The sequence below is a fragment of the Bufo bufo genome, chromosome 6, assembly GCF_905171765.1.
Source record: "Bufo bufo chromosome 6, aBufBuf1.1, whole genome shotgun sequence".
NCBI classification, from domain to species: Eukaryota; Metazoa; Chordata; class Amphibia; order Anura; family Bufonidae; genus Bufo; species Bufo bufo.
This window is the reverse complement of record NC_053394.1, coordinates 412,183,640-412,210,793: the sequence shown is the minus strand read 5'-3', so window position 1 is coordinate 412,210,793 and position 27,154 is coordinate 412,183,640. Positions and strand designations below refer to the sequence as shown.

At 44.6% G+C, this 27,154-nt stretch overlaps 13 non-coding genes and 1 pseudogene across 13 annotated transcripts; all 14 read right to left on the bottom strand.

The window, feature by feature from the left end:
- Positions 1 to 372: 372 nt before the first annotated feature.
- LOC121006310 lies at positions 373 to 563 on the bottom strand. The gene has a single exon (XR_005780169.1). It is a non-coding gene; the product is annotated as a U2 spliceosomal RNA (small nuclear RNA).
- Positions 564 to 1,594: 1,031 nt separating this feature from the next.
- Positions 1,595 to 1,785, bottom strand: LOC121006309. The gene has a single exon (XR_005780168.1). It is a non-coding gene; the product is annotated as a U2 spliceosomal RNA (small nuclear RNA).
- Positions 1,786 to 2,814: 1,029 nt separating this feature from the next.
- On the bottom strand, positions 2,815 to 3,005 carry LOC121006308. Its single transcript, XR_005780167.1, has one exon. It is a non-coding gene; the product is annotated as a U2 spliceosomal RNA (small nuclear RNA).
- A 1,029-nt stretch (positions 3,006 to 4,034) lies between these two features.
- LOC121006368 lies at positions 4,035 to 4,218 on the bottom strand. The gene has a single exon (XR_005780222.1). It is a non-coding gene; the product is annotated as a U2 spliceosomal RNA (small nuclear RNA).
- Positions 4,219 to 10,437: 6,219 nt separating this feature from the next.
- On the bottom strand, positions 10,438 to 10,628 carry LOC121006307. The gene has a single exon (XR_005780166.1). It is a non-coding gene; the product is annotated as a U2 spliceosomal RNA (small nuclear RNA).
- Positions 10,629 to 11,658: 1,030 nt separating this feature from the next.
- On the bottom strand, positions 11,659 to 11,849 carry LOC121006306. Its single transcript, XR_005780165.1, has one exon. It is a non-coding gene; the product is annotated as a U2 spliceosomal RNA (small nuclear RNA).
- A 1,030-nt stretch (positions 11,850 to 12,879) lies between these two features.
- LOC121006304 lies at positions 12,880 to 13,070 on the bottom strand. The gene has a single exon (XR_005780164.1). It is a non-coding gene; the product is annotated as a U2 spliceosomal RNA (small nuclear RNA).
- A 1,030-nt stretch (positions 13,071 to 14,100) lies between these two features.
- Positions 14,101 to 14,291, bottom strand: LOC121006303. Its single transcript, XR_005780163.1, has one exon. It is a non-coding gene; the product is annotated as a U2 spliceosomal RNA (small nuclear RNA).
- Positions 14,292 to 15,322: 1,031 nt separating this feature from the next.
- Positions 15,323 to 15,513, bottom strand: LOC121006302. The gene has a single exon (XR_005780162.1). It is a non-coding gene; the product is annotated as a U2 spliceosomal RNA (small nuclear RNA).
- Positions 15,514 to 16,543: 1,030 nt separating this feature from the next.
- Positions 16,544 to 16,734, bottom strand: LOC121006301. Its single transcript, XR_005780161.1, has one exon. It is a non-coding gene; the product is annotated as a U2 spliceosomal RNA (small nuclear RNA).
- A 1,030-nt stretch (positions 16,735 to 17,764) lies between these two features.
- LOC121006299 lies at positions 17,765 to 17,955 on the bottom strand. The gene has a single exon (XR_005780160.1). It is a non-coding gene; the product is annotated as a U2 spliceosomal RNA (small nuclear RNA).
- A 1,030-nt stretch (positions 17,956 to 18,985) lies between these two features.
- LOC121006462 lies at positions 18,986 to 19,191 on the bottom strand (annotated as a pseudogene).
- Positions 19,192 to 25,213: 6,022 nt separating this feature from the next.
- On the bottom strand, positions 25,214 to 25,404 carry LOC121006297. The gene has a single exon (XR_005780158.1). It is a non-coding gene; the product is annotated as a U2 spliceosomal RNA (small nuclear RNA).
- A 1,030-nt stretch (positions 25,405 to 26,434) lies between these two features.
- LOC121006296 lies at positions 26,435 to 26,625 on the bottom strand. Its single transcript, XR_005780157.1, has one exon. It is a non-coding gene; the product is annotated as a U2 spliceosomal RNA (small nuclear RNA).
- Between the last annotated feature and the right edge of the window lie 529 nt (positions 26,626 to 27,154).

The following is a 27,154-nucleotide window of genomic DNA, read 5'->3' as shown; positions in this document are numbered from 1 at the left end:
CAGAGACGACTCAGCAACCCTCCGAGGTGTGCACAACAGGCCCAAATCAAACGTGGAGGAGGGGAGGTCCAAACAATTCATTCAGGTGATAAGCCAATTAACCAATCATCAGTCTTAATTGGATCCAGGGTGTGTGTGACGACACTGGGGCTGAATGGGTTGCTTGGTGCTGGAAACAACCGACAGCTGATGCAATTAGGAGATTGACAGACTAGATGCAGGTATTATATGCAAAAAGCAACACTGCACTGACTGGGCAGACAGAGGAGAAGCTGAAGGAGGCACGACACACACAACTTTCCACTTGCTTGGCTGGAAGGATGATGCTTGCAATCCATTTCAATTTCATTCTGTTTTTTCATACTGGATTAGAAGGGGTGCACCGGTCCTGGAGGTACTGCAATACCAGGTCAATGCGTGGAGTGGACAGAGCAAGCTCTTTTTCCATCTCCCTGTTCGAAAAATCCATTTAATATATGGTCCCCAGATAGGGGACGTATCAGATATTAAACTGATAAGAACAGATACTACACTTGATCTTAGCCAAAAGGCCGAGAAGCGATAACCTGAAAAGGGTTCGCAGTACAGGCCGATGGTCCCCAATGCAGAGCACTAATGAAGGCAATAGACTACTGTCCCCAGCCCAATACACAGTCCGGGAGGCTTCTTTCTCTCACAAACCGGGGAAAACGTTCACGCGCGTCCTACGCACAGAAGTCACACCAGCATGCTTCTTTTCGTGTTTGCTATCTGCATAGCTCCGCCCACACGCGACTTTTGGACACGCCTTTTCTTCGCACGAAATTCCTGGTGCGGTGCCAAAGCACGCCAAGCAGAAAGCATGATAGGAATAGTAGTGAGTGAAAGGAAAAAAAAAAAAAAAAAAAAAAGGATAACCATTGTTGATTGTGATGTCACGGCACCATTGTTGAGTGTTCCATCAGGGCCCTTGTGATGTCATCCAATAGCTGACCTTACTTGACCTCTTTGACCTCTTGACCTGACAAGGCTCTTGTGACACGCGCAGTGTTCCGTCCATTGAACAGACAAGGTAGGTCCAGCTGCATAGGAAGTGCTGGGCTACTTTTTAGCCACTAAGTAATCCAGTTCAAAAGATCCACAAGAGGGAGACACAGGCAAACTTTACTCATTTATTGAAGCACTGCAAAAGCTAAATGGTTACATCCAGCCAACTTGATACAAAAAAGGGTCAATTGCCTGCCAGAGACGACTCAGCAACCCTCCGAGGTGTGCACAACAGGCCCAAATCAAACGTGGAGGAGGGGAGGTCCAAACAATTCATTCAGGTGATAAGCCAATTAACCAATCATCAGTCTTAATTGGATCCAGGGTGTGTGTGACGACACTGGGGCTGAATGGGTTGCTTGGTGCTGGAAACAACCGACAGCTGATGCAATTAGGAGATTGACAGACTAGATGCAGGTATTATATGCAAAAAGCAACACTGCACTGACTGGGCAGACAGAGGAGAAGCTGAAGGAGGCACGACACACACAACTTTCCACTTGCTTGGCTGGAAGGATGATGCTTGCAATCCATTTCAATTTCATTCTGTTTTTTCATACTGGATTAGAAGGGGTGCACCGGTCCTGGAGGTACTGCAATACCAGGTCAATGCGTGGAGTGGACAGAGCAAGCTCTTTTTCCATCTCCCTGTTCGAAAAATCCATTTAATATATGGTCCCCAGATAGGGGACGTATCAGATATTAAACTGATAAGAACAGATACTACACTTGATCTTAGCCAAAAGGCCGAGAAGCGATAACCTGAAAAGGGTTCGCAGTACAGGCCGATGGTCCCCAATGCAGAGCACTAATGAAGGCAATAGACTACTGTCCCCAGCCCAATACACAGTCCGGGAGGCTTCTTTCTCTCACAAACCGGGGAAAACGTTCACGCGCGTCCTACGCACAGAAGTCACACCAGCATGCTTCTTTTCGTGTTTGCTATCTGCATAGCTCCGCCCACACGCGACTTTTGGACACGCCTTTTCTTCGCACGAAATTCCTGGTGCGGTGCCAAAGCACGCCAAGCAGAAAGCATGATAGGAATAGTAGTGAGTGAAAGGAAAAAAAAAAAAAAAAAAAAAGGATAACCATTGTTGATTGTGATGTCACGGCACCATTGTTGAGTGTTCCATCAGGGCCCTTGTGATGTCATCCAATAGCTGACCTTACTTGACCTCTTTGACCTCTTGACCTGACAAGGCTCTTGTGACACGCGCAGTGTTCCGTCCATTGAACAGACAAGGTAGGTCCAGCTGCATAGGAAGTGCTGGGCTACTTTTTAGCCACTAAGTAATCCAGTTCAAAAGATCCACAAGAGGGAGACACAGGCAAACTTTACTCATTTATTGAAGCACTGCAAAAGCTAAATGGTTACATCCAGCCAACTTGATACAAAAAAGGGTCAATTGCCTGCCAGAGACGACTCAGCAACCCTCCGAGGTGTGCACAACAGGCCCAAATCAAACGTGGAGGAGGGGAGGTCCAAACAATTCATTCAGGTGATAAGCCAATTAACCAATCATCAGTCTTAATTGGATCCAGGGTGTGTGTGACGACACTGGGCTGAATGGGTTGCTTGGTGCTGGAAACAACCGACAGCTGATGCAATTAGGAGATTGACAGACTAGATGCAGGTATTATATGCAAAAAGCAACACTGCACTGACTGGGCAGACAGAGGAGAAGCTGAAGGAGGCACGACACACACAACTTTCCACTTGCTTGGCTGGAAGGATGATGCTTGCAATCCATTTCAATTTCATTCTGTTTTTTCATACTGGATTAGAAGGGGTGCACCGGTCCTGGAGGTACTGCAATACCAGGTCAATGCGTGGAGTGGACAGAGCAAGCTCTTTTTCCATCTCCCTGTTCGAAAAATCCATTTAATATATGGTCCCCAGATAGGGGACGTATCAGATATTAAACTGATAAGAACAGATACTACACTTGATCTTAGCCAAAAGGCCGAGAAGCGATAACCTGAAAAGGGTTCGCAGTACAGGCCGATGGTCCCCAATGCAGAGCACTAATGAAGGCAATAGACTACTGTCCCCAGCCCAATACACAGTCCGGGAGGCTTCTTTCTCTCACAAACCGGGGAAAACGTTCGCGCGCGTCCTACGCACAGAAGTCACACCAGCATGCTTCTTTTCGTGTTTGCTATCTGCATAGCTCCGCCCACACGCGACTTTTGGACACGCCTTTTCTTCGCACGAAATTCCTGGTGCGGTGCCAAAGCACGCCAAGCAGAAAGCATGATAGGAATAGTAGTGAGTGAAAGGAAAAAAAAAAAAAAAAAAAAAACGATAACCATTGTTGATTGTGATGTCACGGCACCATTGTTGAGTGTTCCATCAGGGCCCTTGTGATGTCATCCAATAGCTGACCTTACTTGACCTCTTTGACCTCTTGACCTGACAAGGCTCTTGTGACACGCGCAGTGTTCCGTCCATTGAACAGACAAGGTAGGTCCAGCTGCATAGGAAGTGCTGGGCTACTTTTTAGCCACTAAGTAATCCAGTTCAAAAGATCCACAAGAGGGAGACACAGGCAAACTTTACTCATTTATTGAAGCACTGCAAAAGCTAAATGGTTACATCCAGCCAACTTGATACAAAAAAGGGTCAATTGCCTGCCAGAGACGACTCAGCAACCCTCCGAGGTGTGCACAACAGGCCCAAATCAAACGTGGAGGAGGGGAGGTCCAAACAATTCATTCAGGTGATAAGCCAATTAACCAATCATCAGTCTTAATTGGATCCAGGGTGTGTGGACGACACTGGGCTGAATGGGTTGCTTGGTGCTGGAAACAACCGACAGCTGATGCAATTAGGAGATTGACAGACTAGATGCAGGTATTATATGCAAAAAGCAACACTGCACTGACTGGGCAGACAGAGGAGAAGCTGAAGGAGGCACGACACACACAACTTTCCACTTGCTTGGCTGGAAGGATGATGCTTGCAATCCATTTCAATTTCATTCTGTTTTTTCATACTGGATTAGAAGGGGTGCACCGGTCCTGGAGGTACTGCAATACCAGGTCAATGCGTGGAGTGGACAGAGCAAGCTCTTTTTCCATCTCCCTGTTCGAAAAATCCATTTAATATATGGTCCCCAGATAGGGGACGTATCAGATATTAAACTGATAAGAACAGATTTTTTTTTTAATTTTTTATTGAAAAGTAACAAAATACACTACATAATCCATGTCATAATACAATACGAAAATATCATTAAGGCCTACATTTCAGGCTCTACAAAACCACAACATAGACAAGGTCATAAAAATCATACAATAATACAACAACATAAACTTTTTTATTATCTCAAGACTTATCATACTACACCCCATCTCCCACCTAGCCCCACAAAAAAGGAACAATTAAATTTAATCATTCTTTAACTTCTGATAACTTCCCTTTTTCTGAAAGAAAAGAACATAATTACTTATCATAACCAGAACCGCCATTTTTTAAACTTCCAGACGCCTTCAGCGTCTACTGTACCCATCCTTTCCCTATCACAAAGTACATAAAGAAACAACCTACTTCGGATCATGCCCAAGCATTCATCCACCGCAACCTCATTCTGTTTAAACACCAAAATATTACGTACATCCCATAGAACCTCTTTGACACAATTAACAATAAACCACAACACTCTCGCTTTCTCTCTATTTATCCCACACAAACCATACATCATCATATGAAAAGTCAATACTTCAATCCCAGTCAATCCTTTAACCAATTTCCCCATCCTTCCCCAAACACTCTTTGCAAATGCACAATCCCAAAGCAAATGTATATAATTCTCACACCCTCCACATCCAACCCTCGGACACCTTTCATTATCTATAATCCCCCTCCTACGTTGGAACTCCCTCGTTGGCAGACACTTATGAGTTACTGCCCATGCCATATCCTTCTGCCTATTTGTTAGTTCCTTGTTACACACATTCTTCCATACACGCTTACTCTCATTTTCCGTTAGCCCACTCACACATTCCACAGTCTCTCTGGCTTCCAATTTCTCCATCACTTTCCTATTTTCACACCAATCCTGTTTACTCACATCCATCAGTTCATTCCTCCTAATACACCTTTCCATCCTTACATAAAACCACGGAGCGTCAAAACTTATTGGCACTCTTGAATCAGTCACCATCAATTTATACCTTACCAATATTCTCCCAGCTAAATACCTCAGCAAGCAGCCATACACATTTTCTTTCATACTAACAGTTATGCAAAAACTTACATACTTGACCGCCAAGAACCTTTCAATATTCATCAAACCTTTCCCACCATTCGCTCTCTTCTTCACCACTTTCTCTCGTTTCAATTTCTCCATACTCGAATTCCAAAAGAAACAGAAAACCATCCTAATAATTTTTGCCAGGCCCCGATCTGGTGGGGGAAACACATAATTAATATATAACAAAATAGGTAAAATAACAGATTTAATAACTAAAACCCTACCTTCCATAGATAAAGTCCTTGTAGACCAAAAGTTTATCTTATTTTGTATCCTAACAGCTGCCCTTTCCCAACTCGCCTTTCCATACAAATCTTCATCAAATATAACTCCAAGTACTTCCATACCACCCTCTCGTACCGGCCATACACATATATCATTTTCTCTCCAATCCCAAAAGAACTTGCACTCACTTTTATCAACATTTAACTTAAATCCACTCATCAAACAAAAACATTCAATCAATAACTTTGACCTTCTAACTGCTGCCATTGATTTACATACTACAGTCACGTCATCCATATAGCCAATCACACGTACATCCTTACCTCCACTCCCCGGAATCTCCACTCCTCTCATCACTTTGTCCCGCCTAAACATCCCTAACAACGGCTCAATCACACAAATAAACAATATTGGTGATAACGGACACCCCTGCCTCACCCCAGATCTAACACACACACTTTTACTCAGAAACCCATTCACTTGAATCCTACTCCCAATCCCCGTATACAAACATCTAATCCAGTTAATCATTTTCCCAGGCACTCCCATTCTCTCCAAAACTTTAAACATAAAATCATGTCCTACCCTATCATATGCCTTTTCGAAATCAACCGCAACAACAGCCACACCTTGCTTCCTACTTTTGCAATCATACAATACATCCCTCAAACCTAACAAACACTCTGAAATTCTCCTACCCGGCACCGCACACATTTGTTCTTCACCCACCATGCATTCTACCACACTCTTAAACCTGTTCGCTATTAATTTTGCAACGATTTTATAGTCGCAGTTCAAAAGCGCTATCGGCCTCCAATTTTTTAGATATCTCTTCTCTCCTTTTTTGAATAATAACACAATAATACTTTCCTTCATACTTTTAGTTAGGTTTCCCCTTTCTAACACCTCCTTACACACATTCCACACATAGTCTCCAATCACATCCCAAAACGTACAATAAAACTCTACGGGCAAACCATCACTCCCAGCTACTTTCCCTTTCTTCATTCCATTCACTGCATCTTCTATCTCACTCTTCCTTATATCGCTACCCAGAAAATCCTTATCCACACTATTCAAACTCCCATCCACATAACTTAAGCATTCTTCTTCCAAACTGTAGTCACGATTTTTCTCCGAAAATAACTCAGAATAAAACTTCCACACTTCATCCAACACCTCATCCTTTTCCAATACTTCCACACCATCATCTCTAAACACACTCACTATTTCTGTCTTTTTACTAAACGCCTTCTTAAAGAAAAATTTGGTACACTTCTCGTCTTTCTCCTTAACTTCCACCCTTGCTTGTGCAATAATTCTCTTCCCCCTCTCATCCAACGTTCTCCTTACATTTTCTTTAGCTTCCTCTATCTCGCGCTCCACATCCATACCTAAACGTTTTACTTCATACAAATAATCCAATCTTCTTTGCCACCTTTCATCCTCTTCCCTCTTCTTCCTTGCCTTCTCACATCCTTTCTTTATAAAAAACCTTTTAGTTTCTTGCTTCACCCAATCCCACCATTCAGACACACTATAAAATTCATCCTTTCTCAGCTCCCAAATTCTCAACCACTCTTTATACTGTTCACAAATACACTCATCCATCAACAGAGACACATTCAACTTCCATACACCTTTCCCATATTCATACCTACCACCATTGCCTACCACACATTCAATCCAGGCATGATCCGTAAAAGGAACCCTCCTCCTCTTAAAGTCCAAAACGGAAATGGATCTGGAAACAAAAACAAAATCAATCCTTGATGACACATTCCCAGTATTACTGAAATAAGTATATCCTATAGAACCATCATTTTTAACCCTAAAAGCATCCTGAAAATCAAATAGACCAATTAATTCTTTTAATTGTTTTCCTGTACTATCCATCCCACTATTCCCACCACCTTGTACATTACTTCTCTCCCCAGCACCTATTGTGCAATTAAAGTCCCCTACTAAGAAGGTCTTCTCCCTCCCCCCCAGAAAAAAATATAGTTTCTCGAACACCTCCCCCCTCTCTTTCCTGCCGGCCGGCGCATACACATTAAATAACCTATAATTTTCACCTCTATATTCAAAATAAACTAATAACACCCTCCCCTGGACTACATGAATTACATTCTTCACATTAAAGTCATTCCCTTTAAATAATACTCCAACCCCTTCACACTTCCCCTGTGATACAGACCACACCGCCTTCCCTCCGGCCCATTCAGTAATTCCAGGTTCTTCCTGTAAGTTGCATTCCTGCAAACATAAAATATCAAACGAGTATCCAGAAATTATATCAAAAATTGCAGTTCTCCGCACTGCTGAACGAATGCTCCTCACATTTAAGGAACCCAAAGTTAAATGCATATCACATTATTTTTAGGAAAAAAGAAAACATCATAATACATCAAAACATTTTTACTTTTTCTTCACCGAAATACTTTTCCCTTTACTTTTGCTGTTTTTCGGTGCCGAGGGCCCCGAGTCTTCTGCAGACTCTATTTCAGGGTGCTCCTTAATTATGTCCTGTATACTCTTCTGAAAGTGTAAGTTTGTTGCAAATTTTTTAACAGTACTTCTTTCCAAGTAACCTGTACTCACAGAAGAAGAAGAGGAGTCCGAGTCAATGGGGGGATTAGAGTCTCCATCATCCCCGCCCCCCGTGCTCTCAAACTCATCAATTTTCTGGCTCAGTGGAATAGGACTATCATCATCTGTTTTCCTTTTCAAACTCGCCTTATCCACTACCATCTCTCCAGGATCCACTGGAACCTCAGACTCTGTGGGAAGCAAAGTATTCTCCCCTTCACCCCTTAGCAGATCAAGTACTGTCTCCGGGGCGACCTCCTCCATCTCATGGAGACCGGTGGGATCCTCCACTGGGTCCGGCTCCTTTACCTCAGGGAGAGGACGAGGAGGAGGATCACTCCTCACGACTGCAGCATAAGTCCTAGCTTGGCTCATCTCACCAGGTGCCTGTCCCACAGTTCCCTCATTCAGAGTCGGGCACTGTCTGGCCAGGTGTAGCCCAGAGCCGCACAGATGGCATTTGCGGCCCTTATCACACTCATAGGCCACATGGCCTGGCTCCAGACAGTTCCTGCATACTGGCCCTTTGTCACATCCATCTTTTGTATGGCCAAACCCAAAGCAGTTCCTGCAGAAATCCGGTTGGCTGGGGTAACGGAGATATCCCCGATTTGTACCTATGGAGAAATTCTGGGGGGGATGAGACAACCCACCTATCCCGTTAGGGTCCTGGCGGAGCTCCACCCAGACTCTCCTCATTCCATTAAAAGTCCCAAGAATGTTCTTCTTCCTCTCCACTCCTGAAACAAAAACACAGTACCTTCTGAGGAAGGCCAGAACCTCCTCATCTGTCACAAAAGGATTATACATGTGGATCAGCAAAGGAACCCGCTCCTTGGTCTCATGGGCAACGAAACGAATCCCCTGCAGCTCCGGTCGACCAGCAAACTCTTGACTCCTCAGGTAACAGGTCCGCATGTCACTCCTCGTATAGAAAGAAACGTCATAGAACCCCTGCTGTGGGAACATCTGCAGACAGAAGATGGAATCGTGGGGCATCTTCAGTACTCCTTCCAAGACGTCCTGTTGAACGTGAAGAACTCCGTACTCCCGTCTCTTCTCCTCCGAAATAAACAGCCGAACTGTATTTGGTGCGTTAGGTGAACCAGCCATCACTCGCCTCACCTCTCCGGATCGCCTTCCCGTTGCTTGGGGACTAAGCCGCCTGCCCAATAGTAGCAATGGTTAAGACCCTGGCTATAAACCAGGGCCCGCTCCAAAGACCGAGCAGCCGGGTACCCCAAGCACCTTCCAACTGAGACCAGTGTATCTCTACACTTGATCGAGCCAAAAGGCCGAGAAGCGATAACCTGAAAAGGGTTCGCAGTACAGGCCGATGGTCCCCAATGCAGAGCACTAATGAAGGCAATAGACTACTGTCCCCAGCCCAATACACAGTCCGGGAGGCTTCTTTCTCTCACAAACCGGGGAAAACGTTCACGCGCGTCCTACGCACAGAAGTCACACCAGCATGCTTCTTTTCGTGTTTGCTATCTGCATAGCTCCGCCCACACGCGACTTTTGGACACGCCTTTTCTTCGCACGAAATTCCTGGTGCGGTGCCAAAGCACGCCAAGCAGAAAGCATGATAGGAATAGTAGTGAGTGAAAGGAAAAAAAAAAAAAAAAAAAAAAGGATAACCATTGTTGATTGTGATGTCACGGCACCATTGTTGAGTGTTCCATCAGGGCCCTTGTGATGTCATCCAATAGCTGACCTTACTTGACCTCTTTGACCTCTTGACCTGACAAGGCTCTTGTGACACGCGCAGTGTTCCGTCCATTGAACAGACAAGGTAGGTCCAGCTGCATAGGAAGTGCTGGGCTACTTTTTAGCCACTAAGTAATCCAGTTCAAAAGATCCACAAGAGGGAGACACAGGCAAACTTTACTCATTTATTGAAGCACTGCAAAAGCTAAATGGTTACATCCAGCCAACTTGATACAAAAAAGGGTCAATTGCCTGCCAGAGACGACTCAGCAACCCTCCGAGGTGTGCACAACAGGCCCAAATCAAACGTGGAGGAGGGGAGGTCCAAACAATTCATTCAGGTGATAAGCCAATTAACCAATCATCAGTCTTAATTGGATCCAGGGTGTGTGTGACGACACTGGGGCTGAATGGGTTGCTTGGTGCTGGAAACAACCGACAGCTGATGCAATTAGGAGATTGACAGACTAGATGCAGGTATTATATGCAAAAAGCAACACTGCACTGACTGGGCAGACAGAGGAGAAGCTGAAGGAGGCACGACACACACAACTTTCCACTTGCTTGGCTGGAAGGATGATGCTTGCAATCCATTTCAATTTCATTCTGTTTTTTCATACTGGATTAGAAGGGGTGCACCGGTCCTGGAGGTACTGCAATACCAGGTCAATGCGTGGAGTGGACAGAGCAAGCTCTTTTTCCATCTCCCTGTTCGAAAAATCCATTTAATATATGGTCCCCAGATAGGGGACGTATCAGATATTAAACTGATAAGAACAGATACTACACTTGATCTTAGCCAAAAGGCCGAGAAGCGATAACCTGAAAAGGGTTCGCAGTACAGGCCGATGGTCCCCAATGCAGAGCACTAATGAAGGCAATAGACTACTGTCCCCAGCCCAATACACAGTCCGGGAGGCTTCTTTCTCTCACAAACCGGGGAAAACGTTCACGCGCGTCCTACGCACAGAAGTCACACCAGCATGCTTCTTTTCGTGTTTGCTATCTGCATAGCTCCGCCCACACGCGACTTTTGGACACGCCTTTTCTTCGCACGAAATTCCTGGTGCGGTGCCAAAGCACGCCAAGCAGAAAGCATGATAGGAATAGTAGTGAGTGAAAGGAAAAAAAAAAAAAAAAAAAAAGGATAACCATTGTTGATTGTGATGTCACGGCACCATTGTTGAGTGTTCCATCAGGGCCCTTGTGATGTCATCCAATAGCTGACCTTACTTGACCTCTTTGACCTCTTGACCTGACAAGGCTCTTGTGACACGCGCAGTGTTCCGTCCATTGAACAGACAAGGTAGGTCCAGCTGCATAGGAAGTGCTGGGCTACTTTTTAGCCACTAAGTAATCCAGTTCAAAAGATCCACAAGAGGGAGACACAGGCAAACTTTACTCATTTATTGAAGCACTGCAAAAGCTAAATGGTTACATCCAGCCAACTTGATACAAAAAAGGGTCAATTGCCTGCCAGAGACGACTCAGCAACCCTCCGAGGTGTGCACAACAGGCCCAAATCAAACGTGGAGGAGGGGAGGTCCAAACAATTCATTCAGGTGATAAGCCAATTAACCAATCATCAGTCTTAATTGGATCCAGGGTGTGTGTGACGACACTGGGGCTGAATGGGTTGCTTGGTGCTGGAAACAACCGACAGCTGATGCAATTAGGAGATTGACAGACTAGATGCAGGTATTATATGCAAAAAGCAACACTGCACTGACTGGGCAGACAGAGGAGAAGCTGAAGGAGGCACGACACACACAACTTTCCACTTGCTTGGCTGGAAGGATGATGCTTGCAATCCATTTCAATTTCATTCTGTTTTTTCATACTGGATTAGAAGGGGTGCACCGGTCCTGGAGGTACTGCAATACCAGGTCAATGCGTGGAGTGGACAGAGCAAGCTCTTTTTCCATCTCCCTGTTCGAAAAATCCATTTAATATATGGTCCCCAGATAGGGGACGTATCAGATATTAAACTGATAAGAACAGATACTACACTTGATCTTAGCCAAAAGGCCGAGAAGCGATAACCTGAAAAGGGTTCGCAGTACAGGCCGATGGTCCCCAATGCAGAGCACTAATGAAGGCAATAGACTACTGTCCCCAGCCCAATACACAGTCCGGGAGGCTTCTTTCTCTCACAAACCGGGGAAAACGTTCACGCGCGTCCTACGCACAGAAGTCACACCAGCATGCTTCTTTTCGTGTTTGCTATCTGCATAGCTCCGCCCACACGCGACTTTTGGACACGCCTTTTCTTCGCACGAAATTCCTGGTGCGGTGCCAAAGCACGCCAAGCAGAAAGCATGATAGGAATAGTAGTGAGTGAAAGGAAAAAAAAAAAAAAAAAAAAAGGATAACCATTGTTGATTGTGATGTCACGGCACCATTGTTGAGTGTTCCATCAGGGCCCTTGTGATGTCATCCAATAGCTGACCTTACTTGACCTCTTTGACCTCTTGACCTGACAAGGCTCTTGTGACACGCGCAGTGTTCCGTCCATTGAACAGACAAGGTAGGTCCAGCTGCATAGGAAGTGCTGGGCTACTTTTTAGCCACTAAGTAATCCAGTTCAAAAGATCCACAAGAGGGAGACACAGGCAAACTTTACTCATTTATTGAAGCACTGCAAAAGCTAAATGGTTACATCCAGCCAACTTGATACAAAAAAGGGTCAATTGCCTGCCAGAGACGACTCAGCAACCCTCCGAGGTGTGCACAACAGGCCCAAATCAAACGTGGAGGAGGGGAGGTCCAAACAATTCATTCAGGTGATAAGCCAATTAACCAATCATCAGTCTTAATTGGATCCAGGGTGTGTGTGACGACACTGGGGCTGAATGGGTTGCTTGGTGCTGGAAACAACCGACAGCTGATGCAATTAGGAGATTGACAGACTAGATGCAGGTATTATATGCAAAAAGCAACACTGCACTGACTGGGCAGACAGAGGAGAAGCTGAAGGAGGCACGACACACACAACTTTCCACTTGCTTGGCTGGAAGGATGATGCTTGCAATCCATTTCAATTTCATTCTGTTTTTTCATACTGGATTAGAAGGGGTGCACCGGTCCTGGAGGTACTGCAATACCAGGTCAATGCGTGGAGTGGACAGAGCAAGCTCTTTTTCCATCTCCCTGTTCGAAAAATCCATTTAATATATGGTCCCCAGATAGGGGACGTATCAGATATTAAACTGATAAGAACAGATACTACACTTGATCTTAGCCAAAAGGCCGAGAAGCGATAACCTGAAAAGGGTTCGCAGTACAGGCCGATGGTCCCCAATGCAGAGCACTAATGAAGGCAATAGACTACTGTCCCCAGCCCAATACACAGTCCGGGAGGCTTCTTTCTCTCACAAACCGGGGAAAACGTTCACGCGCGTCCTACGCACAGAAGTCACACCAGCATGCTTCTTTTCGTGTTTGCTATCTGCATAGCTCCGCCCACACGCGACTTTTGGACACGCCTTTTCTTCGCACGAAATTCCTGGTGCGGTGCCAAAGCACGCCAAGCAGAAAGCATGATAGGAATAGTAGTGAGTGAAAGGAAAAAAAAAAAAAAAAAAAAAGGATAACCATTGTTGATTGTGATGTCACGGCACCATTGTTGAGTGTTCCATCAGGGCCCTTGTGATGTCATCCAATAGCTGACCTTACTTGACCTCTTTGACCTCTTGACCTGACAAGGCTCTTGTGACACGCGCAGTGTTCCGTCCATTGAACAGACAAGGTAGGTCCAGCTGCATAGGAAGTGCTGGGCTACTTTTTAGCCACTAAGTAATCCAGTTCAAAAGATCCACAAGAGGGAGACACAGGCAAACTTTACTCATTTATTGAAGCACTGCAAAAGCTAAATGGTTACATCCAGCCAACTTGATACAAAAAAGGGTCAATTGCCTGCCAGAGACGACTCAGCAACCCTCCGAGGTGTGCACAACAGGCCCAAATCAAACGTGGAGGAGGGGAGGTCCAAACAATTCATTCAGGTGATAAGCCAATTAACCAATCATCAGTCTTAATTGGATCCAGGGTGTGTGTGACGACACTGGGGCTGAATGGGTTGCTTGGTGCTGGAAACAACCGACAGCTGATGCAATTAGGAGATTGACAGACTAGATGCAGGTATTATATGCAAAAAGCAACACTGCACTGACTGGGCAGACAGAGGAGAAGCTGAAGGAGGCACGACACACACAACTTTCCACTTGCTTGGCTGGAAGGATGATGCTTGCAATCCATTTCAATTTCATTCTGTTTTTTCATACTGGATTAGAAGGGGTGCACCGGTCCTGGAGGTACTGCAATACCAGGTCAATGCGTGGAGTGGACAGAGCAAGCTCTTTTTCCATCTCCCTGTTCGAAAAATCCATTTAATATATGGTCCCCAGATAGGGGACGTATCAGATATTAAACTGATAAGAACAGATACTACACTTGATCTTAGCCAAAAGGCCGAGAAGCGATAACCTGAAAAGGGTTCGCAGTACAGGCCGATGGTCCCCAATGCAGAGCACTAATGAAGGCAATAGACTACTGTCCCCAGCCCAATACACAGTCCGGGAGGCTTCTTTCTCTCACAAACCGGGGAAAACGTTCACGCGCGTCCTACGCACAGAAGTCACACCAGCATGCTTCTTTTCGTGTTTGCTATCTGCATAGCTCCGCCCACACGCGACTTTTGGACACGCCTTTTCTTCGCACGAAATTCCTGGTGCGGTGCCAAAGCACGCCAAGCAGAAAGCATGATAGGAATAGTAGTGAGTGAAAGGAAAAAAAAAAAAAAAAAAAAAAGGATAACCATTGTTGATTGTGATGTCACGGCACCATTGTTGAGTGTTCCATCAGGGCCCTTGTGATGTCATCCAATAGCTGACCTTACTTGACCTCTTTGACCTCTTGACCTGACAAGGCTCTTGTGACACGCGCAGTGTTCCGTCCATTGAACAGACAAGGTAGGTCCAGCTGCATAGGAAGTGCTGGGCTACTTTTTAGCCACTAAGTAATCCAGTTCAAAAGATCCACAAGAGGGAGACACAGGCAAACTTTACTCATTTATTGAAGCACTGCAAAAGCTAAATGGTTACATCCAGCCAACTTGATACAAAAAAGGGTCAATTGCCTGCCAGAGACGACTCAGCAACCCTCCGAGGTGTGCACAACAGGCCCAAATCAAACGTGGAGGAGGGGAGGTCCAAACAATTCATTCAGGTGATAAGCCAATTAACCAATCATCAGTCTTAATTGGATCCAGGGTGTGTGTGACGACACTGGGGCTGAATGGGTTGCTTGGTGCTGGAAACAACCGACAGCTGATGCAATTAGGAGATTGACAGACTAGATGCAGGTATTATATGCAAAAAGCAACACTGCACTGACTGGGCAGACAGAGGAGAAGCTGAAGGAGGCACGACACACACAACTTTCCACTTGCTTGGCTGGAAGGATGATGCTTGCAATCCATTTCAATTTCATTCTGTTTTTTCATACTGGATTAGAAGGGGTGCACCGGTCCTGGAGGTACTGCAATACCAGGTCAATGCGTGGAGTGGACAGAGCAAGCTCTTTTTCCATCTCCCTGTTCGAAAAATCCATTTAATATATGGTCCCCAGATAGGGGACGTATCAGATATTAAACTGATAAGAACAGATACTACACTTGATCTTAGCCAAAAGGCCGAGAAGCGATAACCTGAAAAGGGTTCGCAGTACAGGCCGATGGTCCCCAATGCAGAGCACTAATGAAGGCAATAGACTACTGTCCCCAGCCCAATACACAGTCCGGGAGGCTTCTTTCTCTCACAAACCGGGGAAAACGTTCACGCGCGTCCTACGCACAGAAGTCACACCAGCATGCTTCTTTTCGTGTTTGCTATCTGCATAGCTCCGCCCACACGCGACTTTTGGACACGCCTTTTCTTCGCACGAAATTCCTGGTGCGGTGCCAAAGCACGCCAAGCAGAAAGCATGATAGGAATAGTAGTGAGTGAAAGGAAAAAAAAAAAAAAAAAAAAAGGATAACCATTGTTGATTGTGATGTCACGGCACCATTGTTGAGTGTTCCATCAGGGCCCTTGTGATGTCATCCAATAGCTGACCTTACTTGACCTCTTTGACCTCTTGACCTGACAAGGCTCTTGTGACACGCGCAGTGTTCCGTCCATTGAACAGACAAGGTAGGTCCAGCTGCATAGGAAGTGCTGGGCTACTTTTTAGCCACTAAGTAATCCAGTTCAAAAGATCCACAAGAGGGAGACACAGGCAAACTTTACTCATTTATTGAAGCACTGCAAAAGCTAAATGGTTACATCCAGCCAACTTGATACAAAAAAGGGTCAATTGCCTGCCAGAGACGACTCAGCAACCCTCCGAGGTGTGCACAACAGGCCCAAATCAAACGTGGAGGAGGGGAGGTCCAAACAATTCATTCAGGTGATAAGCCAATTAACCAATCATCAGTCTTAATTGGATCCAGGGTGTGTGTGACGACACTGGGGCTGAATGGGTTGCTTGGTGCTGGAAACAACCGACAGCTGATGCAATTAGGAGATTGACAGACTAGATGCAGGTATTATATGCAAAAAGCAACACTGCACTGACTGGGCAGACAGAGGAGAAGCTGAAGGAGGCACGACACACACAACTTTCCACTTGCTTGGCTGGAAGGATGATGCTTGCAATCCATTTCAATTTCATTCTGTTTTTTCATACTGGATTAGAAGGGGTGCACCGGTCCTGGAGGTACTGCAATACCAGGTCAATGCGTGGAGTGGACAGAGCAAGCTCTTTTTCCATCTCCCTGTTCGAAAAATCCATTTAATATATGGTCCCCAGATAGGGGACGTATCAGATATTAAACTGATAAGAACAGATACTACACTTGATCTTAGCCAAAAGGCCGAGAAGCGATAACCTGAAAAGGGTTCGCAGTACAGGCCGATGGTCCCCAATGCAGAGCACTAATGAAGGCAATAGACTACTGTCCCCAGCCCAATACACAGTCCGGGAGGCTTCTTTCTCTCACAAACCGGGGAAAACGTTCACGCGCGTCCTACGCACAGAAGTCACACCAGCATGCTTCTTTTCGTGTTTGCTATCTGCATAGCTCCGCCCACACGCGACTTTTGGACACGCCTTTTCTTCGCACGAAATTCCTGGTGCGGTGCCAAAGCACGCCAAGCAGAAAGCATGATAGGAATAGTAGTGAGTGAAAGGAAAAAAAAAAAAAAAAAAAAAGGATAACCATTGTTGATTGTGATGTCACGGCACCATTGTTGAGTGTTCCATCAGGGCCCTTGTGATGTCATCCAATAGCTGACCTTACTTGACCTCTTTGACCTCTTGACCTGACAAGGCTCTTGTGACACGCGCAGTGTTCCGTCCATTGAACAGACAAGGTAGGTCCAGCTGCATAGGAAGTGCTGGGCTACTTTTTAGCCACTAAGTAATCCAGTTCAAAAGATCCACAAGAGGGAGACACAGGCAAACTTTACTCATTTATTGAAGCACTGCAAAAGCTAAATGGTTACATCCAGCCAACTTGATACAAAAAAGGGTCAATTGCCTGCCAGAGACGACTCAGCAACCCTCCGAGGTGTGCACAACAGGCCCAAATCAAACGTGGAGGAGGGGAGGTCCAAACAATTCATTCAGGTGATAAGCCAATTAACCAATCATCAGTCTTAATTGGATCCAGGGTGTGTGTGACGACACTGGGGCTGAATGGGTTGCTTGGTGCTGGAAACAACCGACAGCTGATGCAATTAGGAGATTGACAGACTAGATGCAGGTATTATATGCAAAAAGCAACACTGCACTGACTGGGCAGACAGAGGAGAAGCTGAAGGAGGCACGACACACACAACTTTCCACTTGCTTGGCTGGAAGGATGATGCTTGCAATCCATTTCAATTTCATTCTGTTTTTTCATACTGGATTAGAAGGGGTGCACCGGTCCTGGAGGTACTGCAATACCAGGTCAATGCGTGGAGTGGACAGAGCAAGCTCTTTTTCCATCTCCCTGTTCGAAAAATCCATTTAATATATGGTCCCCAGATAGGGGACGTATCAGATATTAAACTGATAAGAACAGATACTACACTTGATCTTAGCCAAAAGGCCGAGAAGCGATAACCTGAAAAGGGTTCGCAGTACAGGCCGATGGTCCCCAATGCAGAGCACTAATGAAGGCAATAGACTACTGTCCCCAGCCCAATACACAGTCCGGGAGGCTTCTTTCTCTCACAAACCGGGGAAAACGTTCACGCGCGTCCTACGCACAGAAGTCACACCAGCATGCTTCTTTTCGTGTTTGCTATCTGCATAGCTCCGCCCACACGCGACTTTTGGACACGCCTTTTCTTCGCACGAAATTCCTGGTGCGGTGCCAAAGCACGCCAAGCAGAAAGCATGATAGGAATAGTAGTGAGTGAAAGGAAAAAAAAAAAAAAAAAAAAAGGATAACCATTGTTGATTGTGATGTCACGGCACCATTGTTGAGTGTTCCATCAGGGCCCTTGTGATGTCATCCAATAGCTGACCTTACTTGACCTCTTTGACCTCTTGACCTGACAAGGCTCTTGTGACACGCGCAGTGTTCCGTCCATTGAACAGACAAGGTAGGTCCAGCTGCATAGGAAGTGCTGGGCTACTTTTTAGCCACTAAGTAATCCAGTTCAAAAGATCCACAAGAGGGAGACACAGGCAAACTTTACTCATTTATTGAAGCACTGCAAAAGCTAAATGGTTACATCCAGCCAACTTGATACAAAAAAGGGTCAATTGCCTGCCAGAGACGACTCAGCAACCCTCCGAGGTGTGCACAACAGGCCCAAATCAAACGTGGAGGAGGGGAGGTCCAAACAATTCATTCAGGTGATAAGCCAATTAACCAATCATCAGTCTTAATTGGATCCAGGGTGTGTGTGACGACACTGGGGCTGAATGGGTTGCTTGGTGCTGGAAACAACCGACAGCTGATGCAATTAGGAGATTGACAGACTAGATGCAGGTATTATATGCAAAAAGCAACACTGCACTGACTGGGCAGACAGAGGAGAAGCTGAAGGAGGCACGACACACACAACTTTCCACTTGCTTGGCTGGAAGGATGATGCTTGCAATCCATTTCAATTTCATTCTGTTTTTTCATACTGGATTAGAAGGGGTGCACCGGTCCTGGAGGTACTGCAATACCAGGTCAATGCGTGGAGTGGACAGAGCAAGCTCTTTTTCCATCTCCCTGTTCGAAAAATCCATTTAATATATGGTCCCCAGATAGGGGACGTATCAGATATTAAACTGATAAGAACAGATTTTTTTTTTTTTTTTTTTTTTTTTTTTTTTTTTTATTTTCAAATAAAGTCAAAATTCATATATACAGAAGAAAAAAAAAACACATCATCAAAAGACAACAAACACAATACATCATAACTTAATTCAATACTTGATCAACGATCTCCATTTTTTAAACTTCCATACTCCCTCTGAATCTATACCTCCACCATACTGTCTATCCCATAAATGAATTACATAAAGTCTAGACAGAACTAACTTAACACAGTCACACTCAGGCACTACTTCTTTCTTGAACACTAATAAATTCCTCACATCCCACAGACTCTCCATAACACATACCATTATATACCACAAAATCCTTGTATTCATCCTACCACGCGCACCAATACCAAACATCGCCACTTTCCAGTCCATATACGCAACACCCGTCAACTCTTTAACTAAACCTCCCACTCTTTTCCATACATCATTTGCATACCCACAATCCCAAAATAAATGTCTTACAGACTCACATCCCCCGCACCCATCTCTTGGACAAACTTCTGACCTAATTAAATCCCTTTTTTTCTGGACTTCACGCACAGGCAATATGTTTTGCAACCCCATCCACACAATATCTTTCTGTCTATTTGATATGCCTACTATTGAACATTTCTTCCACACTACTGATGCAACATCCGACCTTAACCCTACAATATCACATGCAACCTCATTTTCTCTAAATTTAGCCATCACCTTTTTCTTATCTTTAAACACTTCCATTCTCACAGCCAATAAATCAAATTTCCTAATAAACCTTTCAACCACTTCATACCACACTGGACATTTAAACGACACAGGCACTCTAGCATCTCTTTCACACCACTTCAACCCATACATCATCCATCCAGCCATGTATCTTACCATATATGCACTCTTATTCTGTTTCTCCACCAACACCACAAAACTTTTAATATAATTCAAACCAAGAAAAATTTCAAACTTAGGGAAATCCAAACCACCATTCACACTTCTTTTATACACATACTCTCTTTTCAGCTTCTCCATACGTCCTCCCCAAAGAAACGTAAACACCAGTTTCTCAACTTTCGCAACTTTTTTTGAACATGCAGGGTATACTCCTGCTACAAAAAGGATAATTGGCAAAATAACAGCTTTTATAATCAATACTTTCCCTGTGAGTGAAAGATCTCTTAACCTCCAGAAATTTAATTTCCTCTCAATCTTTCTCCCACATTCATCCCAACTCTCATTCCCTTTCAAATCATCATTAAACAAAATACCTAACACCTTCACCTCATTATTCTCATTCTTAACATCTTCCAGACAAATACTCCTATCCCCAAAACATTTAAACACACATTTATTCCAGTTAATTTTAAAGGCAGACGCACCACAAAACATATCCAACCATAACCTTCCTCTCCTAATAGCAGCCATATTATCACTTACAATCACCACATCATCCATGTATCCTAACACTTTCACACATTTACCCATACTCCCCGGAATCAACATACCTCTCATAACTTTATCCTTCCTTATTAAACACATTAATACCTCAATCACACTAATGAAAAGCACAGGAGACATTGGGCAGCCTTGTCTCACACCACTCCATACATTCACCTTTTTACTCAACCAACCATTTATCATAAACTCACTTGACACCCCACTATACAAACTCTTCACACAGTCCACAAACTTCTTTGGAAAACCCATTCGCTCTAGAACTGCAAACATAAAACAGTGTGCCACTCTGTCAAATGCTTTCTCAAAATCTATCGCTAGTAACATGCATTTCTGTTTTCTACTCATGCAATCTCCAATCAAATCTCTCAATAGAACTAAATTTTCATTCATACTTCTCCCAGGCACAGCACAAACTTGATCTTCATTCACAACCTTATCAATCACACCACGCATCCGATTAGCCAACAATTTACCAAATACCTTATAATCAGCATTTAATAAAGTTATTGGTCTCCAATTCTCGAGTTTATTTTTGTCACCCTTTTTAAAAATCAGAACTACCACGCCTTCTTTCATCGACTCCCCTATTACACCATTTTCCCACATATACCTACATACTTCCAAAAAATCATTTCCCATCCAGTCCCATGCTCTCACATACAACTCAATCGGAATACCATCCTTACCCGGTGTCTTATTTTTTTTACAACTCCACACAATCTTCTTTATTTCTTCTGTAGAAATATCCTCACACACCAAACTCTGACTTTCTACATTTAATTTTTCATCCAAAACATTCATTACCTCCATCATAAGGTCCTTATCAATCCACTTCAACCCATACAAATTTCCATAGAACTCTTCCACTGCCCCAATCACACTTTTACCCCTAACACACTCTCCCTTGCTATCAACCACTTCCAACATATCTTCCTTTTTACCACACACCTTTTTGAAAAAAAACCTAGAACATTTTTCATTCTTCTCAATCATATCAACTTTCGCCCTAAAAATAATCTCTTTACCCTTTCTCTCCATAAACACTTTCTTTTCCCTTTTAACAACTTCCAACAAAACTTTCACATCTACACCCATTGCACTCAATTTCCACAACCACTCAGCTCTCCTATTTAATTCATTGTATTCATTCCTCCTCTTCCTCGCCCTCTTATACCCCCATTTCTTGAAAAAAAGTTTTATTCTTGATTTCATCCAATCCCACCAACACAAAACATTCACAAAATCATCCTTTCTGAATTTCCATCTTTCATACTGGTACTTAAACACTCTCATCACCATCTCATCATCTAACAAACCCATATTCAGTTTCCACACACCTCTACCATATGTAATCTCCTCATCTCCTTCCACCCAAACAGACAAGCACATGTGATCAGAAAAAATAACATCAAGGTATAACATTTTCCTACAAAATAAATTTTTGGAAAGAAAAACAAAATCAATCCTAGAAAAAAAATCACCCCTATCTGCTTTAAAGGTAGCAGGTGGGGGTTTACCTAACATCAATGCAGAATCAGTTAAAGAAAAATCTGAAACAATTTTGTGCAATCTATTCCCTGTCACATCCATCTTATCACCTTCTATAGTGCAATTGAAATCACCCAATAAAATTGTCGGCACTCTACCTACCAGAAAAAAATTCAATTTGTCTAGTAACTCTAGACGTTCTTTTTTCCCGGTAGGACAATAAACGTTAATAATCCTAACCCGCCACCCCTTGTACTTAATCATCGCCATAATGCACCTCCCCACCTCCACCACCGTGTAGCTTTCAAAAACAAGATCTCTATGACATAAAACTATCCCCACACCATCATTCTTATTTATACAAGAACCTGACCAAATTGAGTTCCCATGTGGCCACTCATTAGCACAGACGGGTTCTGAGATACCGCACTCTTGAAGACATGCGATATCCGGATTTTGTTTTTTAATATAATCAAAAACTGCAGTTCGTCTAGCTCTTGATTTCAGTACCCTCACATTCAAGGATAAGACATGAAATTCAGCTTTTCCCCCCATTGCAAGATCTTATTTCGGACATAGTTACCAGTACCCCACTGTTTCCTTATCCGATTCCGTCGGGAGGTTGACCTCCTGAGCAAAAGTCCCTGGCCTTTGACTCGTCCAAAAAAGCACTGTTGTCCGGAATGCAAGCAGCAGGATACGCCTCCTGCCTTACCGGACTCTGTTCTACTCCACTGTACTGAGGCGGTAATAAGCGGGGTTTCTTTACAACTGAGCTCAGCGATTCCTCCGCTGATCTCGTAGTGGGTGTTATGAAGTCACTGGTGGATACAAAATCTCCTTGTTCACCTCTCCCATCCTCCTGTGGGTCCTCCATCTCATCCCACCCGGGCACTGGCGATTTAGGTAAGGGAGAGACCACCTCTCCTTCTCCCTGAAGATCCGACTGAAGACCAAATATTTGGGGAAAATCTTCCTCCACCTGGGAAATGTCCATCTCCACATTTTCTCTACTCCCCACAGGGGAAACAATAGGAGTAGCTTGCTGCACACTTCCACTCTGATGTATATCAGTCTGTGATTGAACTGCCATTTGAGACGCCTGAACTGGATTCTGGGATAACTGCACAGGAGTTTGAGACGGCTGATCTGGGATCCGAGATGGCCCTGCAGCCCTTGCCCTTGCAACATCAGCATACAATCTTTTTGGCTTAGCTCTATAGCCACGTGAAGGACACTCTTTAAAAGTATGCCCCGCTTCTTCACAGAGATTACAGATAATTGCATTTTTACAATCCTTTGCGATATGCCCATCTTTATGACACTTCGAGCAGACGAAGGAGGTTTGCTGACAATTCTCTTGTACATGCCCATACAACTTGCATTTTCGGCAATAACTTGGAGCGTCTTGAAAGAAAATGAGGCCTCTATCTCTGCCAATAACAAAACTTTGGGGAGGATGACTCATACCCCCTGGGCTCAGAGGATCAGGGCGGAAACGCACAAAATACTTGTGTTTGCCAGTCCACAAACCATGGCTACCCATAACTTTATGGGCGTAAACGACTTTTTCGCAGTATTTAGATAAGAACAAAAAAATATCATCCGTATCGACGTATGGGTTGTACATAAACACGACCAAGTGAATGTCTCTATTGTACAACACCGTGAACGTCAAGCCATCTAGTTCTGGATTGTCCTTATTCCTCTCCAAAAACAAAAATAAATTATGACAGGCTCCTATAGATGTTAAGACAAGAGTGCGCCTTCCACCAATTCGATCTTGTAAGCACAAAATATCCGCCATACTGACATGTAGAGTTTTAAACAGTACCTCTTTGACAAGATGTTCATCTGTAAATTTTTCTTTCTTCGCTTCCTCGACACAAATTCCAAACGCGTTCCTGACCCGGAAGTCTCCGGTCCCGGCGTAATCGATTTTCACGCCCATCTTTCTCCGTCTTGATCGCCTTCTTGGTTATCCCACCTTCTCCTTATAGCAGCGAGCAGCTTAAGCCATGTGGCGATGCTGCAGGGCCAAGAGCTTGGTACGGATCCCTCTCAACAAGACCATGATCTTGCCAAAAGGCCGAGAAGCGATAACCTGAAAAGGGTTCGCAGTACAGGCCGATGGTCCCCAATGCAGAGCACTAATGAAGGCAATAGACTACTGTCCCCAGCCCAATACACAGTCCGGGAGGCTTCTTTCTCTCACAAACCGGGGAAAACGTTCACGCGCGTCCTACGCACAGAAGTCACACCAGCATGCTTCTTTTCGTGTTTGCTATCTGCATAGCTCCGCCCACACGCGACTTTTGGACACGCCTTTTCTTCGCACGAAATTCCTGGTGCGGTGCCAAAGCACGCCAAGCAGAAAGCATGATAGGAATAGTAGTGAGTGAAAGGAAAAAAAAAAAAAAAAAAAAAGGATAACCATTGTTGATTGTGATGTCACGGCACCATTGTTGAGTGTTCCATCAGGGCCCTTGTGATGTCATCCAATAGCTGACCTTACTTGACCTCTTTGACCTCTTGACCTGACAAGGCTCTTGTGACACGCGCAGTGTTCCGTCCATTGAACAGACAAGGTAGGTCCAGCTGCATAGGAAGTGCTGGGCTACTTTTTAGCCACTAAGTAATCCAGTTCAAAAGATCCACAAGAGGGAGACACAGGCAAACTTTACTCATTTATTGAAGCACTGCAAAAGCTAAATGGTTACATCCAGCCAACTTGATACAAAAAAGGGTCAATTGCCTGCCAGAGACGACTCAGCAACCCTCCGAGGTGTGCACAACAGGCCCAAATCAAACGTGGAGGAGGGGAGGTCCAAACAATTCATTCAGGTGATAAGCCAATTAACCAATCATCAGTCTTAATTGGATCCAGGGTGTGTGTGACGACACTGGGGCTGAATGGGTTGCTTGGTGCTGGAAACAACCGACAGCTGATGCAATTAGGAGATTGACAGACTAGATGCAGGTATTATATGCAAAAAGCAACACTGCACTGACTGGGCAGACAGAGGAGAAGCTGAAGGAGGCACGACACACACAACTTTCCACTTGCTTGGCTGGAAGGATGATGCTTGCAATCCATTTCAATTTCATTCTGTTTTTTCATACTGGATTAGAAGGGGTGCACCGGTCCTGGAGGTACTGCAATACCAGGTCAATGCGTGGAGTGGACAGAGCAAGCTCTTTTTCCATCTCCCTGTTCGAAAAATCCATTTAATATATGGTCCCCAGATAGGGGACGTATCAGATATTAAACTGATAAGAACAGATACTACACTTGATCTTAGCCAAAAGGCCGAGAAGCGATAACCTGAAAAGGGTTCGCAGTACAGGCCGATGGTCCCCAATGCAGAGCACTAATGAAGGCAATAGACTACTGTCCCCAGCCCAATACACAGTCCGGGAGGCTTCTTTCTCTCACAAACCGGGGAAAACGTTCACGCGCGTCCTACGCACAGAAGTCACACCAGCATGCTTCTTTTCGTGTTTGCTATCTGCATAGCTCCGCCCACACGCGACTTTTGGACACGCCTTTTCTTCGCACGAAATTCCTGGTGCGGTGCCAAAGCACGCCAAGCAGAAAGCATGATAGGAATAGTAGTGAGTGAAAGGAAAAAAAAAAAAAAAAAAAAAGGATAACCATTGTTGATTGTGATGTCACGGCACCATTGTTGAGTGTTCCATCAGGGCCCTTGTGATGTCATCCAATAGCTGACCTTACTTGACCTCTTTGACCTCTTGACCTGACAAGGCTCTTGTGACACGCGCAGTGTTCCGTCCATTGAACAGACAAGGTAGGTCCAGCTGCATAGGAAGTGCTGGGCTACTTTTTAGCCACTAAGTAATCCAGTTCAAAAGATCCACAAGAGGGAGACACAGGCAAACTTTACTCATTTATTGAAGCACTGCAAAAGCTAAATGGTTACATCCAGCCAACTTGATACAAAAAAGGGTCAATTGCCTGCCAGAGACGACTCAGCAACCCTCCGAGGTGTGCACAACAGGCCCAAATCAAACGTGGAGGAGGGGAGGTCCAAACAATTCATTCAGGTGATAAGCCAATTAACCAATCATCAGTCTTAATTGGATCCAGGGTGTGTGTGACGACACTGGGGCTGAATGGGTTGCTTGGTGCTGGAAACAACCGACAGCTGATGCAATTAGGAGATTGACAGACTAGATGCAGGTATTATATGCAAAAAGCAACACTGCACTGACTGGGCAGACAGAGGAGAAGCTGAAGGAGGCACGACACACACAACTTTCCACTTGCTTGGCTGGAAGGATGATGCTTGCAATCCATTTCAATTTCATTCTGTTTTTTCATACTGGATTAGAAGGGGTGCACCGGTCCTGGAGGTACTGCAATACCAGGTCAATGCGTGGAGTGGACAGAGCAAGCTCTTTTTCCATCTCCCTGTTCGAAAAATCCATTTAATATATGGTCCCCAGATAGGGGACGTATCAGATATTAAACTGATAAGAACAGATACTACACTTGATCTTAGCCAAAAGGCCGAGAAGCGATAACCTGAAAAGGGTTCGCAGTACAGGCCGATGGTCCCCAATGCAGAGCACTAATGAAGGCAATAGACTACTGTCCCCAGCCCAATACACAGTCCGGGAGGCTTCTTTCTCTCACAAACCGGGGAAAACGTTCACGCGCGTCCTACGCACAGAAGTCACACCAGCATGCTTCTTTTCGTGTTTGCTATCTGCATAGCTCCGCCCACACGCGACTTTTGGACACGCCTTTTCTTCGCACGAAATTCCTGGTGCGGTGCCAAAGCACGCCAAGCAGAAAGCATGATAGGAATAGTAGTGAGTGAAAGGAAAAAAAAAAAAAAAAAAAAAAGGATAACCATTGTTGATTGTGATGTCACGGCACCATTGTTGAGTGTTCCATCAGGGCCCTTGTGATGTCATCCAATAGCTGACCTTACTTGACCTCTTTGACCTCTTGACCTGACAAGGCTCTTGTGACACGCGCAGTGTTCCGTCCATTGAACAGACAAGGTAGGTCCAGCTGCATAGGAAGTGCTGGGCTACTTTTTAGC